This window comes from Gavialis gangeticus, unplaced genomic scaffold, assembly GCF_001723915.1.
Source record: "Gavialis gangeticus isolate Ggan-Ray unplaced genomic scaffold, GavGan_comp1, whole genome shotgun sequence".
Taxonomy (NCBI): domain Eukaryota; kingdom Metazoa; phylum Chordata; order Crocodylia; family Gavialidae; genus Gavialis; species Gavialis gangeticus.
The window spans coordinates 40,170,677-40,181,463 of NW_017729026.1; the positions used below are offsets into that span (position 1 = coordinate 40,170,677).

At 47.0% G+C, this 10,787-nt stretch overlaps 1 long non-coding RNA gene across 1 annotated transcript in view; it reads left to right on the forward strand.

The window, feature by feature from the left end:
* Positions 1 to 2,517: 2,517 nt before the first annotated feature.
* Positions 2,518 to 10,787, forward strand: part of LOC109299730 — a 28,690-nt gene continuing 20,420 nt past the window's right edge. The window contains exons 1-2 of the long non-coding RNA XR_002097970.1: positions 2,518 to 2,592; positions 4,052 to 4,178. This is a non-coding gene — a long non-coding RNA (uncharacterized LOC109299730). The remainder of the gene's footprint in view (positions 2,593 to 4,051; positions 4,179 to 10,787) is intronic.

Genomic DNA, 10,787 nt, shown 5'->3' on the forward strand with positions numbered 1-10,787 from the left:
TTGTATCTATGGGCAGGCAGGGAATGGGGCAGGGTAGAGCAGCCATCAGGGTCACTAGCAGTGTGGGGCCAAGTGGGGCATGGATTCGGGAGCCTGGAGGGGGGGGGAAATGGGGCCTGGTGGGGCAGGGATCCAGGGGGCTTGAGAAGCAGGAGGGGCTGGCTGGGGACCCCCCCATGGTCCCATCTTCCAGCCCCCCTAACCCCCTACTTACCTGCAGTGGAGCCTGGGTCTAGCTTCCTGCAGCTGGCATGCTGCCTGCCCTGCATGGGAAAGTAGCATGTTTCAGCACCAGAGTAAGGGCCAACCACAGAGACTCTGGCTGCTACCAGAGCATCTCTGTGGAGGACCCTGCCTCTACTTTTTTTTCACTCTGGTTTTTTTTGACCCCTGAATATCCAGGGGTCTAATTTTGCCCCTGTGCTGCAATCTTGCAGCAGGGCAAACCTTTTCCCGTTCCCACACATGCTTCTTGCAGCATCTCAAAGGGATTTGAGATGGATGCTGCAAGAGGCACGTGTGGGCTCGCCTGGACATGCCTCGAGTCAAATAGAGCTCATCAGTGCAAGTGAGGAAGCTTCACAACCGATCCGATTTGGCTGAATGCTCTTCCCATGAGATGTCAGGGTGGTTGAAGTCACCCATAATGAGCATGCACCAGGATCGTGCAGCCTCTGCCAATTCCCTACAAAATTCATGGTCAAGCTCTTCCTCCTCGTTAGGAGGTCTGTAATAGACTCCTATAGTTATATCCCCTTCACCACGTTCTTCCCGTATTCTAACCCAGAGGATCTTAAGTCGCCCTCTTTGGGTGCCAATCTCTGCTTGTAAGGAAGTGTACTGCTCCTTCACATAGAGATACACCCTCACCCTTTCTTGCAACACAATCACTCCTATACAAGGTATAGTTGTCAACACCTGTGGTCCAGTCATGGGTGGAGTCCCACCAGGTCTCTGTTATCCCTATGAGATTGTATTCATTTTTGCTTAGCAGAAGGACCAGTTCCTCTTGTTTGTTCCTCATGCTCCTGGCATTTGTGTATAGGCAGTTAAGCCTGCCATCAGAAGCCCTGGGATTCCTTGTCCTCTTAGAAAAGTGCCATCCTTGGGCTGGGGTAGGAGTGAGTTCCTTTGTGTTACCTGACCTGTTGATTCTGTGGTTGTCACTTCTAGGGCTTGCACTAGTGGTTGTCCACCCATCCCCCAGCAATCATGGTTTAAAGCCCTGTCAAGCAGGTCAGCCATTCTGGCTAAGAAGAGCTTCTTTCCCACTGAAGTGAGGTGAAGGCTTCCCCTTCCCAACAAACCACTGCCTCTCTCTCTGAAGTGTGGACTGTGTTCAAAGAAGCCAGAGCCTTCAGGATGACACCAATGCCACAGTTTTCTGTTGACTTCTTCAATACATCTCCCTCCTGTGCCCGGTACCCGTAACTGAAAGGACCAAGGAGAAAACTACCTGCACCCCACCCTCTGAGCCCCACTCCCAGAGCAGTCATGACCCAGCCATGATTGCTCTGAGCTGTATCATTCGTGCACACATGGATGAGGAGCATGGGGTAGTGGGCCAAATGAGTTTAGGAATCCACTCTGCCACATCCTGGATATGGGCCCCTGGGAGGCAGCAAACCTCAGAGGCAGATTACTCCCTCTGTCCCTTTCAGGAAGGAGTCGCTCACTATGACCACCCTACATCTCTTCTTAGGGGTGGCAGGTAGCTGCTCACCTCATCCAGAGCCAGTGCTTCTGCTGATGTCTCTGCTGGTGGTATGAGAGTGCATACCTGTTGTTCAGTTCCAAGGGAGCAGTGACCCTGTTACTGTGTGTCTTGGGACCCAAGACAGCCATCTTCCAAGCATCCCCCAGGTGCAGCTCCTGGTTGATCTTCCTGTTGTCCATCTTCATGTAGTCAGGCATCTATGCTCTTCTCTCTTCCTTCCTCAGGAGAAGAGTCTGACTGTAGTAGTCATCAGTCTCCTGTTCATGGGCCCTGATGGCACAAATTCTGCCTACCTAGGCCTGGAGCTTAGTCACCTAGGACTCCAAGGACCTCACTAAGGAGTATATACCACAGGTGGTGGTGACCTTACTCCCATTCCCAATTGCTGGCAGCTGGGCCAGGCAGCCCCCACAGCTCAGTGCCAGGGGCTCTATCTGGGTGGAGGCCAGAACCATGGGTTCTGTCTGGGTGGAGGCCTCAGTGGTGCAAGGGAAGAGAGCACCAGTTGGGGCCAAGGTGGGAAGCTGCAGGACGCAACCCATCCCCCCAATTGTATGTTAATAGGCTATGCTACTACCCATGAACTAGCCTAGGAACTGGCTTGTAAACTGCTTTCCCTGTTCACAGGTTCCCTAGTCACCTGGTGAGTCTCCTTTTATACCCTGTTGGGCCTGGGCTGATTCAGCCCCCTTGTTAGGGCTTCTGTCAGGCCCAGGCAGCAATCAGCAATCACTCAGCAGTCAGCAATTCCTCACAATAAACAATCAGCAATCACTCAGCAATTAGCAATCACTCCCAGCTGCTCAGAGCACACAGCCTACCAGTCAAACAGCAAAACCAAAGGCATGAGCAACTGGATCATTTATCTTTCCTGGGTAAGATCTGGTGCCTGGCTTCTCTCCTCCCTTCTCTTGCCTCCAGCAACTGCCTGCAAACTGCTTCCCCTATTTGTAGTTCCTTTTTGTGGGCTCCTAGTCACAGGCTTTCTTTTTGTGTCCATTTCTTTTGGGCTCTGCACAAGACCCATTAGTAGCCTGGTCAGGGCTTCTAGTGCCAGCCAGGATTTGAGTTTTAGCAAAGCAGGAAGCATCCAGAAGCAAGGTGCCTGAGGCCAGAGTGGTTTCCCTGCTACACTGCAAGGGCAGCTTGGGTTCCCATATTGTGGACCTGGAGAGGGACCCTAGGCAGCTAGAGCAAACGTGACCAGTGGCAGAGATGCCTGGCCAAAGACACTTTGGAAAATGTGCCAGCCTTGGAGGTGCTCTCCAGGATGACTTACAGACACCATATGTTTGATTCAAGATGTAGCAGATGATTGACAAACAGCACTATATCACAAGCAAAAAAAGAGAAAAAGATAAAGGGGAAAAAAAAACAAGCAAAGCTTTATTGAGAAGGACAAAAACATCTAATAGGACTAGAAGTAACTGGGTGAAAAAGGAGATAGCTGGGGGACACAATTAAAGAAAGGACCCAACAACATAACACATCAGATATTATGCTGAAATCCCTTAAGCAAAAAGTATCAAGCCAGGCAAAAAACATCATGGAGACATACAAGAGAGGTCGAATGAAGATCCGTCAGAATGGCATGGGAAGAAGTGAAGACTGCTACACAAGCCTGATGAACAAGGATCCTGGTTTTCTCTGATAAAAACAAATCCCCAATTTTCGGGTTAAAAAAAGGAACCCAAAATCCACATTTTTTCCATGATCAAAATGAAACACCATTATACATTTATATATCTATGCATTAGTGGTGTTTCATTTTAATAATGGAAAAATGTGGATTTTGGGTTACTTTTTTTAACCCCCAAATTGAGGATTTTTTAAATCAGAGAAAACCAGAATCCCTGCTGATGAAGGTAGAAAAAAATAGATGGAAGATGGAAGACAGCTTTCCATATGAAAGAAAGAGACCTGACTGACTGACCAAAATAGGATTAATTTGCTTTTGAATCTGTTTCTGGTGGAAACCTAGGTTTTCAACTAACCTTTTTCATGAAAAGTATAAGTGTCTTCTTTCTGTGGAAACATTTCACTTTTATCCTCAAAAAAACCAAACACTTCAAAATTAAGATGCATTCTGTAACTAGTTGAAAAAACAAACAAAAAATCAATTAAGAATGTTGCACAGCTGTATCAATAGAAGTTATAATTAGAGGTGCTCCCTAATAGGAGTCTGTGGGAGCTCCAGTTGGGAGATGTTTACTGATTTAGGGATCAGGTATCTAGTTAGAGAGAGACCAAGGGTCTGCAGAGGTTATCTACTGCTCCACAATAAAATTCATTGTTTAGTTCTTATTCACTTATGCCTGTTTTTATTTAACCCAGTGATCACTACAGGCTGCCAAGAGCAGGGAATGAAACAGAACTTGAAAAAACTTAAGATCCAAACTGAAGAAGGTGGAACCTGAAAGCAAGTGAAGAAATGCAGTCATGGGGAAGAACAAGGGCCACTGTAAGTGATCTTCCTTTACAGTTATAATCTGACAACAGGCAAGAAAGTGTTGCAACCTCCACTGGACCTTCTACTGTTGGGTAATAAATTAGAGATCTAGAAAGCATTTGGACAAAAATGTGTGCGTTACCTAGCAGCTACAGAGGCAGAAATAAAAACTAACAAAGTCAAACAATATATCTTACATAGAGAGTGTATCAACATGAGACACTTACTGTGGAGTTGCCTAGTTAGCTCCATAGTAAAGCGCCAATGCTATTAGACCAAATTTTTTATTGCTGTAGGATAGTACTGCCCAATACAAGTACTAATTCTAAGGAGAGATTATTTACCCCTGCCAGCTGGGGCTGCCCTGACCCAGGTCAAACTGCTGCAGTTCCTGAGTGCATGTGTAAACATGGAAGCCAGGAGCAATAAACTCTGGAGAGATATGTAGACATACCCACTAGCTAGCTGCTTCCTTACAGAGGGACCATCTCCCAACTCCCTCAGTCTCCTGTTAGGGAGCATCTCTAAATTATAACTTCTTTTAATATATCTTTCCTCTTAATAACTACAAAAATCAGTTCACAGAAAAATTAAGTTACACCCATCTACAGAAGAAAGGGAAGAAAGGTTACTAGCACATCACTCTGTAGTGAGTCTTTACCACTCCCTTTTCCATTCCCTCCTTCCTGCAGTTCTTTTAACAAGTCTCTGTAATCTTTTAAGAGGTTCCACTTTTTTCTGAGACCTATGAAGTATCAGATCCAGCTTCTGATTTGGTTTTAGTGGAAACATGAATCCTTATAGAAGGATCTGGCTGGCTTGCATTTTTGGCATCTGTACTTTAGCACATAGTACAGACTTTAGCTACCAGCCACTGAGGCTTTTTCACTCTTTCTGGATAGTATTTGCATTTGTGTCCTTAGGTTCATTTTTTCCCATAAGGGCTTGGTTGCTTCTTGTCTTCTGGAAGAACTGAGTTCTTCCTAAAACTGTCCAGAACTGGGGTGTGATGACCAAGAGAATCATCACAGCATGGACGTTGTGTCTTCTTGCCCTGCAGGCATATACTTAGGTAGATTCAGTTTCTCACAAGCTTCCAGAGCTAAAATAGAGGTCATCTCCCTAGCTACCACAATGAATGGGCATTTGTATACTCTGTTTTCATACTGAATGCTAATAATGCATCTCCCTTTCACTGGTATATTTGGGGAATAACCAGTTATTTTGATGTTTGTTGGACTTACTTTTGGTCTCAATTTTAATTTTCTATATTTGTGCTCAGGTAAAATATCAACCTGACCACCGGTGCATTTAAATTAAATTATTCCTCGCACTTACACTGGCAAAACTAAGTTCCTTTCATTGATCTTGCTGGCTTCAACCGTAACTATAAAAAAACCCTTTCTGCATTGTCTGCTCAAGAGGTGTTTGTGTCTGGGATCTAAAACACCTGGTAAAAATTTTTTTCTTGTTACAGTTAAAACAGAGCTTTCCAAGTTGCTCTCCCTCATTTAGCAGTCTCCTTGCCAGTGGAAAATTCCACCTTGTGAAGTGGCTTTTTCTGGCCACATGCTTTCATGTCTACCACATGGAGTATCCCTCTTGGTGCATTCAGCTCTGCAGTCTGAGCATTCACACTTTCTGCTGCCCTGCACATTTGGAGAGTCTATTTTAGGGACAAGCCTCCCTCAGGCAAGCACCTTTCTTGTAACGCATTGTCGGCAATGCCACAAATAATTCTACATCTAATCGAAGATTTTGCCATGTTCCCAAAAGCACAGTCCTCACTCAGTCTCTTTAGTTCAGGAACATACTGATCTATACTTTCTCCTGTTTTTTGTTTTCACATAAAAAATCTGAATCTTTCAAGAGTCTCATTCTTTTTATGGCATGCAGGACTCCTCAGATGTGGACAGTATTAGTTTTAACTGCATATTTTGGCCTTCTCCAAAGGTAAAGGTGTTATAAACAGACAGGGTTTCCTTCCCCATTTACATGTCCACTTAGTGCACCTGAATAAACTCCAATGCAATTCATGCCAGAGTTTATTGTTCCCGGGCATAGCATCTACACGTGCACCTGGGAATACAGCATGTTGAGTCAGGGTGACACAGCCCCCACAGGCAGAGGGGTGCAAGGGGGTCAGCCTACCAGCCCAGAGCTGCTCCAACCCAACTTCCATGCTGCAGATGCACTGGTGGGGGGACAAGGGTGCTCCAGTGCAGGACTAGCCAGCAGGCAGCCCCCACGCTGAAGAACCCTGGTGCCCCAGCTAGCCCCATCAGCATCTACATATGCATTGGTGCACACTAAAAACCTCTGCCGGCTGTTGGTACTTGTATTTACAGGTACTAACCTACTGCAGAGTTAATTCAATTACTGTGGTCTAAGAGGGCCACAAGTGTAGATGCAGAGACTACTGCACAGCTTATTAGGCAGCTCTGCAGTAAACATCTCCTGTAGATGCACCCAGTTAGTAAGAAAGAGACTCAGGGCCTGTAGAGATTGCCTACTATTCCACAATATAGTTCACTGTTTAGTTATTTGTATTCATGTAAGCCTGTGTTAATTGAATCTGGTGATCACTACAAAGGCCAATTTGTGAGAACAGTAATTCTTATGCTTCATATGGCTTGTCATGCAAGACTCTGATCATATGGGTGGCTGTTCTTTGAACTCTCTCATGGTTGTCCACGTCCTTGTTAAAGTGTGGTGCCCAGAACTGGACGTAGTACTCCTATCTGAAAATATCAATTTTCTGTAGGAAAAAATCCCAACAGTTCTGGATATCATGTTCTGGTGCTCTATCCCTTTCAAATGAAATATCTTGAACTCTTTTTTTGATGTATATCATGTGCAATATTAAAAATAATGTAATTTATATACTCTTTACATATAATATCTTATAGGTAGATATTGTAAAGTTCTTATTTTGTTTCCATTCAGATGGTCCCAAAGCTAGAGGTAATACTTAACACTAAGTTTTGCACACTGGGGGCATGTCCAGACAAGCACACATGTGCAGAGGTACATTTCCTGCCACATGAAAAACAGTGGCACATATCCAGTGTGCAGCAAATTGACCTGGGTGGTGTAGGGGAGGCTGGTGCCAGCACCTGGGCTGGCCCCAGCAGCTTTATATGGGGTTCTGGGGGCCTCCTGGGGCAGCAGCAGTGCCAGTTCAGCTACTCAAACCTGGCCAGCAGCTAGAGCATAGCTCTGGCTAGCCAGGCTCCGTTTCTGATGGCGCACGTTGCTGCTCTGTGCTCCGTGCCACAACCGTGGGTTGTTTTGACACCAGGATTCCTTGGTGTCAAATTTTGGTGCTGCACTAAAAATTATCAGTGTAGTAAATGGGTGCTTGTGCACCACAGCTTTGAGGCACATGTGCACTCGTCTGGCCACACCCTAAAGGTGTAATTCTCTTTCCTTTTGCGCATCATAATGGCAGTTTTCTGGTTAAATACATGACATTTCTTGCCACTTATTAAGAGTGGTGATTCTGTTTCCCCTACAATGTGAACATGTGAACATGAGCATGTAGACTTGGCATACACAGTAGGCTTCATAGTGGCCAGGAATGTGAATGGCTACTTACCTGAGAATGTGGCACCTAGCTGAGTGTAAATCCCAGAAAAAAGCACAAGTGTGGGAATGAAGCTCTCCATGTCTTAAGCCCAATATGAGGGTAGTTGGACACTTGGCTACGAATCCTGAGACATGGGTTCTAAGCATACCTGACCAAAATGAGGGCTGAACCTGGCTTTCTTAGATTCTTCAGGTATTATACCCACTATACCACAGCTTAGGTATTACTTAGCCCCTTCTCCAGAGCTCCTTTTGAAGCCCAACGTATAACAGTCAGGGTAAAACACAGGGCCTGCAGCCAGCACCCATCACACTAAGCCACACACCATCCAAGTTGGTCTCTTCCTCCTGGCCCCACATGGGGCCATCTTGAACAAACATGTTAGACAGAAGGCTGGGGAATGCTTATCTTTTGGTGCAATAATTTCAGCACTGTGCTGGGAAGTCAGGCCAGGTACAAAAGTTGCACTTATTGCACAGTAAGCACACAGAAAGCCATAACCAAACAGATGGTCAGGGTATTTAGAGCACTGTAAAAATGGCAGTTCCCACTCTAAGATAACCCTGGGTGCATGTGCTATCAAACTTTAGCACTGTAGGTTAGAGCGCCGTACCACATCCCAGCACAACTCACATTAGGTTGCATTCTGCCAGCAACCTATGGGGCTTTGCAGCACCCTGCTCACCCGCACTCCCAGGGCGGTGCTCTAGCTTTGGCCAGAGCTCATGTGGTCTGCCTGAGCACCAGGCAAGCCCCATACCCACTGACAGGAATCAGCAAAAGCTCTGTCCCCAGGCCCGCTCACATCCTCAGTCCAGTTAGCGTAGATCCATCCACACAAAGAAACCTGTTTATTGCTGAATTTCTCTTATTGTATATTGTCATGGGTGCTGTTGAGCAAGTGCTGAATGTAGGTCATCTGCTATTTTGCCTCTGCTCACAGTTAACGTTTTTTAAGAATTAATTCATCTGCATTGATTTCTGGCAATGAACAAGTTCCCTAATGGATGCGAGGCATGTGGCGTTGCCAGAATCATGGGGCACCTGCTGAAAGCCCCTGGACATTTTGAGGTTCTGGAGGCAACCTGAGCAGCGGAGGCCAGGTGATGTGGGAGCAGGGACCACAAGCCTCTGAAGTAAGAGTGAGAACCATGTGCCAGGAACTGCACCTTCACATGTCCACCACTGCTTCTATCCATCCATGCTTCTAATCTTTCACCCACTCCCCACAGCCAGACCCTCACCCACCCATGGACAATGAGACCCCACAGGCACCGCTGTAGACCATGGATGAACTCACCCCATCAGCTGCCATCAACCAAACTTGGGCACACAACTAGCAGTTCAGGGAAATAAAAAATGTCATCACCATCTGGGGTGAAGTGGACACCCAGTGGCATCTCCAGACAGGGCATCAAATCAGACATGTCTTCAAATGCATTGCTTAGCAGATGCATGCATGGGGGCACAATAGACACTGGTTGGAGTGCCTCACCAAGACCATGTTGCTGAAGAGGCAATATTTCTGCATGCTTAATGTTAGAAATGGTCTGTGGGCAGAGCATCTAATTTTACAAGGATCCATCCCACCACAAACAGGGTAGATGACACCCCCCCCCACAGGACCAGAGGACCATACTGAAAGAGGAGGAGGCACAGGAAGTACCCAGGACCATGGATGAACTCACCCCATCGGCTGCCACCAACCAAACCTGGGCACACAACTAGCAGTTCAGGGAAATAAAAGATTTCATCACCCTACTGAACGAGGAGGAGGCACAAGGAGTCCCCAGGGCACTGTTTCCCACACAGGGGCCACAACTGTTCCACAATGGTAAGGCCTTCCCCAGCTACACCCAACTGTGATGGGGACCCAGGCCCTGAGGGAAATAGGGAGCCCCCTGGGTGAGATGGGAGGGGAAAGGAAGGGTCAGCAGAAATGCCAAAGCCACCACAGGCCATCCCCTGTGGTCATAGTCCTCTCTCAGGCCATCATGGCTGAGAAGCCCACAAAGAGATTGTGGCCCAGGTGGGCTAGGAATGCTGGGGCTTAGGGAGAGAGTGAATTGCTCACTTTCCCCCAACCCCCACCCCTCCCTGCTGAAGCATGGAGCCCAGCCAAGGTGCCAGCCCTCCTTCCCCAGCTCTTGGGTACATAAGAGAGCATTTCCCATTCTACAGGATCATAAATCTGTATAACTGACATGTCCTTGCCATGATGTGCCCCATGGGAGCTTAGAGTCTAAGCACAGATACCTCAAGCACTTGCATGTAAACAGCTTTTCCTACACCCAAAGCACTCATGGATAGCGTTTATTGAGCTCAACAGGCAAATAGTAAACAGTGGTTTTGGCAGAGAGCACTCTCAGGTCAGGGATAGGACACAGCATGCAGCTACATCTAACAACCTTTGAAGTGATGGTGCAGCAGGAATGAGACAAGAAAAGGCCCCTTGTCAAAAAAAACCCAGACTTCCTTCCCTCTCTCCCTCCCAGTCAAGGAAAGGGACACAAGTGATGGAAGAAAGCCAGTGTAGGACGCGTTATCTCAGCTGTTCAGCTGTCACTGCCAGGGTGGCTCCCAGGTTGCAAACCTAGACAGGCCGGCAAGCAGCCCAGCAGCACTTTTTCCCCTCTCCTCTGATCCGCTCTGTGGGTGAAGTCCAATGGGTGCCAGCTGATTCCAATTCTTACAGTACAGGTGCTCATTGTATTGACCTGTTAGGGCAACCCCCAACTCCATGCCTGCAGTTGCAGCCCCATCCCAGCCCCAGAACTGCCCCCAACCTCTCAATTCAACTTCTGAAAGCTAAGCAACTCCTCCCTCTTGTCTGCAGGCTATGAATCTGTGCACAGAAAGCCAACTTGCAGCTGTCAGCATGGTGGATCCCAAATGAGTGGCCAAACACCTGCACAGCATGTGAAAGATGCATACAAGGCACTGGCAAAATTAAGAAAAGATTTTACAAATTCCAGGCACAGCTTCTGAGCTCTGGCCAGAGGCTGCAGAACCAGGATGAGGAATGAATAGGG